We start from the raw sequence: 7,458 nt of genomic DNA, 5'->3' as shown, positions 1-7,458 counted from the left end.
TGTATCCTCCAGTCTTAACGAACAGGGCCTCCTCTGGAGGGAAGGTCTGCTGCCTGGCTCTCCACACAGGTAGGTAGGTGTATTTAGGGTGTCTGTTTGCCCAAAGCAGTAATTCCCTTGATGTGTGCAACCATGGTCCATATCAAATCAAATGTTATTTGTCACATGCGCCGAATACAACAGGTGTAGGTAGACCTTACAATGAAATGCGTACCTACAAGCCCTTAAACAACAATGCAGTTTTAAGAAAAATAAGTGTTAAGTAAAAAAATGAAAATAAAAGTAACAAATAATTAAACAGCACCAGTAAAATGACAATAGTGAGGCTATATTTTTATTTTTTATTTTACCGTTATTTTACCAGGTAAGTTGACTGAGAACACGTTCTCATTTGCAGCAACGACCTGGGGAATAGTTACAGGGGAGAGGAGGGGGATGAATGAGCCAATTGTAAACTGGGGATTATTAGGTGACCATGATGGTTTGAGGGCCAGATTGGGAATTTAGCCAGGAGGGTACTGGTACAGAGTCAATGTGCGGGGGCACCGGTTAGTCGAGGTAATTGAGGTAATATGTACATGTTGTCCTCTAAGTACTGTGAGGAAGTGCCGGAGTGCAATGTGAACCGCCTTAAGCTCCACTACGTTGATGTGAGCTATTGTCAATGGTGCTGACCATACACCATTGACCCCTGACTGGTTCAATACTGTTCCCCATCCCTGTAGGGGGGCGTCTGTGGTCAAAGTCATCTGAACTGCATCTAAGAGAACTCCACTGGGAGTTTGAAGTGCTAGACACCTTCATTGTATTGCTCAACCAGCAACTCATTGAAATTGTCAGGTTTTTGTGTTTGTCCCTTCTGGGACAAAGATTGGGTCTGTTGTAGCATTGCTGGATTGGCTGTGTAACATGGACCTTAGCAGCTAGAAGGCCAAGGAGCCTCTGACTCTCTAGCACGGTCACCTGTTTTCTCAGTTTGAAATGTTGAAAGACAATTTGTCAATGATACCACTCTTTCTGGAGAGAGTGTTGCTCGCATGATTTGAGTGTCCAGTGTCAAGCCCAGGAAGTGCACACACTGCATAGGGACCAGAAAACTATTTTCCAAGTTCATTGTTAGTCCCAACTCAGAGAGGTGATGTGAGACCATGGATGTGTGTGCCAAAGCTTGACTTTGTGTCCCTGCACATATTAGCCAATCGTCTAAGTAGTTCAGGACCATGACTCCTCTTCGATGGGTGGCTAGCGCTGCGCTTATACACTTTGTTAAAGTGCGAGCAAATCTTGGTTATTTTCTGTGTGCTGGTAGTTCCTTGGTGTCCACATACGCACTATACACACACACATACACATGGATTTAGTACTGTAGATATGTGGTAGTGGTGGAGTAGGGGCCTGTGATGTGAAATCTGTGAAGGTATTGTAATGTTTTGTAAATTGTATAGACTGCATTCTTTTAGCTGGACGCCAGGAAGAGTAGCTGCTGTATTGGCAGCAGCTAATAGGGATCCGTAATAAATACAAATACATATCACCAACAAACTATCATGGTCCCAACACAACAAGAAAGTTGTGAAGGGGGCACAACAACGCCTTTTCCCCATAAGGAGACTGAAAAGATTTGGTATGGATCCCCAGATCTTCAAAAAGTTCTACAGCTGCACCATCGAGACCATCCTGACCAGTTGCATCACCACATGGTATGGCAACTGCCCAGCATCCGACCCGAAGGTGCTAGAAGGTAGTGCGTACAGCCCAATACCTCACTGGGGCCAAGTGTCCTGCAATCCAGGACCTATATACTAGGTGGTGTCAGAGAAAGGGCCCAAAAACATTGTCAAAGCTATATTAAGCATCTCAATCACATAGCGTAAAGGGGAAGTTCCCATAGGTTGTTTGGCAGCCTCTTCCAAAAAGAAAAAGCGATCAGGCGGACAGAGTAACTTTAGCAGTCGGTTGAATCAGTATTTTATTGTGTTTTTCTGTGTCATGATTCCATTACTGGACAAATCCTCTGCAAAGGACAGGCAGTTTCAGGTTAAACTTCATACATTTTAATTCAATTTGATGTGGATTATGGAAAGATAGGGAACGTGTGATGGGCTTTAGAAAGAAAATGTAAGGATCTATTAACCATGTGTCAAGTACTTTAAACCTACTGTTTTACATGTGATGTTCTGAGTAATCAAAACATTTGCGGTGAAATTAGGCCTAAGTTATTTAAATGTGGCATAGCACCACAACAATGGATATTTACCCAGAGGACACTGCATCTATCCGGGTGCTTATACTTACCTATTTGGTTCATGCATAGGCCTAGGCCTTGGTCTCATACAACTTTAGCCTAGAATTAAACTTAGGTTCCACGGTACCGGTGCCCCCTGGATATCGCCTCGTTAATTCTTATTGTGGTACTTTTTTATTTTAGTCTACTTGGTAAATATTTTCTTCTTCTTTAACTGCACTGTTGGTTAACGGCTTGTAAAGTAAGCATTTTACGGTTAAGTCTACATTTGTTGTATTCGGGCGCAGTTTGATTTGTTTTGACATGTGTGGTGTTGCATTGTCATCTTATATTAATGAACATGCATATCAACATTTGGAACTACCAAGTGTTACCGTTTGCCACGTGATCATCTTAAATACTAGGTGGGCATTTGGTTTGTGGGAGGCATGAGTTGGCATTCGTTTCGGTATAGGCTGGCTCAGCTGGGTTTTCAATGGCAAAAGGAAAGAGGTTTATCTAGCAGATGATAAAGACAAATTGGTAAGGAACCTGTTGTTTATAAACAGTATTCTATAGAGAAACTTTAATGGATTAATATTTTCCTCTGTAGTTTCATTCACATTGCTATTATCTTCTTCCTCAGAATGTCTGAGATCGGACACTTCAAAATGAGTTACAACTAGTGTCTATTCCACAAGTCACCACCGGCTTAGACTTAGATGTTAAAATGCCTATTTACTCTGTTCCATCTCACTGTGCAATCCACTGTCGCGTCAGCCCAGCCAGGCAATTTATAAACTTGATCTCCACTATAAAAAGCATCGAGACATTATCTCACCTTTCCTTTAGATTAGCATTTAGTTTTCAACAGCGGAGATTTGTATAAATCTTTGTCTGTCTCTCCGACATCTGCAACATTGTTTCAATACTAATGAACGTGTTGAGAGTCGGGACGAGACAGACAGGCAGGCAGTCATTCAAAATCCTATCCTCTGTAGGCTACTAGCCCTGCCAAAGAGACTAGCAAGGCCTATCCTCTGTAGGCTACTAGCCCTGACAAAGAGACTAGCAAGGCCTATCCTCTGTAGGCTACTAGCCCTGCCAAAGAGACTAGCAAGGCCTATCCTCTGTAGGCTTCTAGCCCTGCCAAAGAGACTAGCAAGGCCTATCCTCTGTAGGCTTCTAGCCCTGACAAAGAGACTAGCAAGTTCTATCCACAGTAGGCTACTAACCGTGCCAAAGAGACTAGCAAGGCCTATCCTCTGTAGGCTACTAGCCCTGCCAAAGAGACTAGCAAGGCCTATCCTCTGTAGGCTTCTAGCCCTGCCAAAGAGACTAGCAAGGCCTATCCTCTGTAGGCTGCTAGCCCTGACAAAGAGACTAGCAAGGCCTATCCTCTGTAGGCTACTAGCCCTGCCAAAGAGACTAGCAAGGCCTATCCTCTGTAGGCTTCTAGCCCTGCCAAAGAGACTAGCAAGGCCTATCCTCTGTAGGCTTCTAGCCCTGCCAAAGAGACTAGCAAGGCCTATCCTCTGTAGGCTGCTAGCCCTGACAAAGAGACTAGCAAGGCCTATCCTCTGTAGGCTACTAGCCCTGCCAAAGAGACTAGCAAGGCCTATCCTCTGTAGGCTTCTAGCCCTGCCAAAGAGACTAGCAAGGCCTATCCTCTGTAGGCTACTAACCCTGCCAAAGAGACTAGCAAGGCCTATCCTCTAGCCCTGGATTGATTTGAATAGAGCTTGTTATTATGTTGTGTGACATGACAAAGTGTTCACATTGAGGGCTGTGTCCCAAATGGTACCCTATATAGTGGGATGGTCTAAAATAGTGCACTCTGTAGGGAATAGGGTACCCTTAGGGACACATAAAACAGAGTGCACTACTTATTGATTTTAGTCAGCTCTTGTCATACTATTGTCCCTGTAGCTACACATGTTACACCCTGGCCCAGACTAAACTCAGTACCAGTAGCAGACATCCAACCACACCACTATGGGTTTACACCAAGAGCAGAGGAGCTCCAAAGAACACTTCTACCTTTTGGATATACATCTTCTTTCAGTGCAGGGAAAACATTTATATTTCATCATCGTCGTCATCATCACCACCACCACCACCACCTTCTTCATCATCATCTTCGTCACCATCACCATCACCTTCATCACCATCTTTATCTTCATCACCATCTTTATCTTCATCACCATCTTTATCTTCATTACCATATTTATCTTCATCTTCATCACCATCTTTATTTTCATCACCGTCTTTATCTTTATCTTCATCACCATCTTTATCTTTATCTTCATCACCATCTTTATCTTTATCTTCATCACCATCTTTATCTTTATCTTCATCACCATCTTTATCTTTATCTTCATCACCATCTTTATCTTTATCTTCATCACCATCTTTATCTTTATCTTTATCTTCACCACCATCTTTATCTTTATCTTTATCTTTATCACTATCTTCATCTTCATCTTCATCTTCATCTCTTGGCCAAGCAGCAACCCTGGGCAGCTGCACCTCAAACAATGGAAGCAAGGGTTATAAACTGAGCCAATCACATTGGGAGCCAATCACATTGCTCCATCAATCAATCAATTAGGAACACTCAATTAAGACAAAGCATGCGCAGTAATTAAGGGCATTCGTCACACCTGTGACACACGTTCATGGCGAGAGTCCAATATCAGTCCCATATCTGTTTGTGCTGTATAGCTAACTCCTATGGTTGTTGGTTGTTATGCTATATTGAGTTGGCTATACAGCAGGAGATCTGGGAATCTAGTAATATGTCGACCAGGGAATAGGGCTACAAGGGAATAGGGCTACCATGTAAAATACCTATAGTATGGGCTACCAGGGAATAGGGCTACCAGGGAATAGGGCTACCAGGTAAACGACCTACAGTATGGGCTACCAGGGAATACATTTACATTTACATTTAAGTCCTTTAGCAGACGCTCTTATCCAGAGCGACTTACAAATTGGTGCATTCACCTTATGACATCCAGTGGAACAGCCACTTTACAATAGTGCATCTAAATCTTTAGGGCTACAGTATGGACTACCAGGGAATAGGGTTACAGTATGGACTACCAGGGAATAGGGATACAGTATGGGCTACCAGGGAATAGGGCTACAGTATGGACTACCAGGGAATAGGGATACAGTATGGACTACCAGGGAATAGGGCTACAGTATGGGCTACCAGGGAATAGGGCTACAGTATGGACTACCAGGGAATAGGGCTACAGTATGGACTACCAGGGAATAGGGCTACAGTATGGACTACCAGGGAATAGGGCTACAGTATGGACTACCAGGGAATAGGGCTACAGTATGGACTACCAGGGAATAGGGCTACAGTATGGACTACCAGGGAATAGGGCTACAGTATGGACTACCAGGGAATAGGGCTACAGTATGGACTACCAGGGAATAGGGCTACATTATGGACTACCAGGGAATAGGGCTACCAGGGAATAGGCCAACAGTATGGACTACCAGGGAATAGGACTACCAGGGAAGAGGGCTACCAGGGAATAGACCTACAGTATGGACTACCAGGGAAGAGGGCTACCAGGGAATAGGGCTACAGTATGGACTACCAGAGAATAGGACTACCAGGGAATAGGGCTACCAGGGAATAGGGCTACAGTATGGACTACCAGAGAATAGGACTACCAGGGAAGAGGGCTACCAGGGAATAGACCTACAGTATGGACTACCAGGGAAGAGGGCTACCAGGGAATAGACCTACAGTATGGACTACCAGGGAAGAGGGCTACCAGGGAATAGGGCTACAGTATGGACTACCAGGGAATAGGGCTACAGTATGGACTACCAGGGAATAGGGCTACAGTATGGACTACCAGGGAATAGGGCTACCTGGGAATAGGCCAACAGTATGGACTACCAGGGAATAGGGCTACAGTATGGACTACCAGGGAATAGGGCTACAGTATGGACTACCAGGGAATAGGGCTACCTGGGAATAGGCCAACAGTATGGACTACCAGGGAATAGGGCTACAGTATGGACTACCAGGGAATAGGGCTACAGTATGGACTACCAGGGAATAGGGCTACAGTATGGACTACCAAGGAATAGGGCTACAGTATGGGCTACCAGGGAATAGGGCTACAGTATGGACTACCAGAGAATAGGACTACCAGGGAATAGGGCTACCAGGGAATAGGGCTACAGTATGGACTACCAGAGAATAGGACTACCAGGGAAGAGGGCTACCAGGGAATAGACCTACAGTATGGACTACCAGGGAAGAGGGCTACCAGGGAATAGACCTACAGTATGGACTACCAGGGAAGAGGGCTACCAGGGAATAGGGCTACAGTATGGACTACCAGGGAATAGGGCTACAGTATGGACTACCAGGGAATAGGGCTACAGTATGGACTACCAGGGAATAGGGCTACCTGGGAATAGGCCAACAGTATGGACTACCAGGGAATAGGGCTACAGTATGGACTACCAGGGAATAGGGCTACAGTATGGACTACCAGGGAATAGGGCTACAGTATGGACTACCAGGGAATAGGACTACAGTATGGACTACCAGAGAATAGGGCTACAGTATGGACTACCAGGGAATAGGGCTACAGTATGGACTACCAGGGAATAGGGCTACAGTATGGACTACCAGGGAATAGGACTACAGTATGGACTACCAGGGAATAGGACTACAGTATGGACTACCAGGGAATAGGGCTACAGTATGGACTACCAGGGAATAGGGCTACAGTATGGACTACCAGGGAATAGGGCTACAGTATGGACTACCAGGGAATAGGGCTACAGTATGGACTACCAGGGAATAGGGCTACAGTATGGACTACCAGGGAATAGGGCTACAGTATGGACTACCAGGGAGACAGGGTTGTTCAAACAAAAGTGGATCTTATCTGTACTTTGCTCTCTGGTGATGAGAGGATTGAGTGTTGGTGACGTTTGAGAGAGAGAGAGTGGAAACTGAGCTGCACTTCCTAATCTCCTGCCAAATGTATGACCATATTAGAGACACATATTTCCCTCAGATTACACAGACCCAAGAATTCGAAAGCAAATCCAATTTTGATAAACTCCTGTATCTATTGGGTGAAATACCACAGTGTTCCATCACAGCAGCAAGATGTCTTGCCACAAGAAAAGGGCAACCAGTGAAGAACAAACAGCATTGTAAATACAACCTATATTTATGTTTATTT

The sequence above is a fragment of the Salvelinus fontinalis genome, chromosome 15 (assembly GCF_029448725.1).
Source record: "Salvelinus fontinalis isolate EN_2023a chromosome 15, ASM2944872v1, whole genome shotgun sequence".
Taxonomy (NCBI): domain Eukaryota; kingdom Metazoa; phylum Chordata; class Actinopteri; order Salmoniformes; family Salmonidae; genus Salvelinus; species Salvelinus fontinalis.
Note: the sequence above shows the minus strand (reverse complement) of the source record.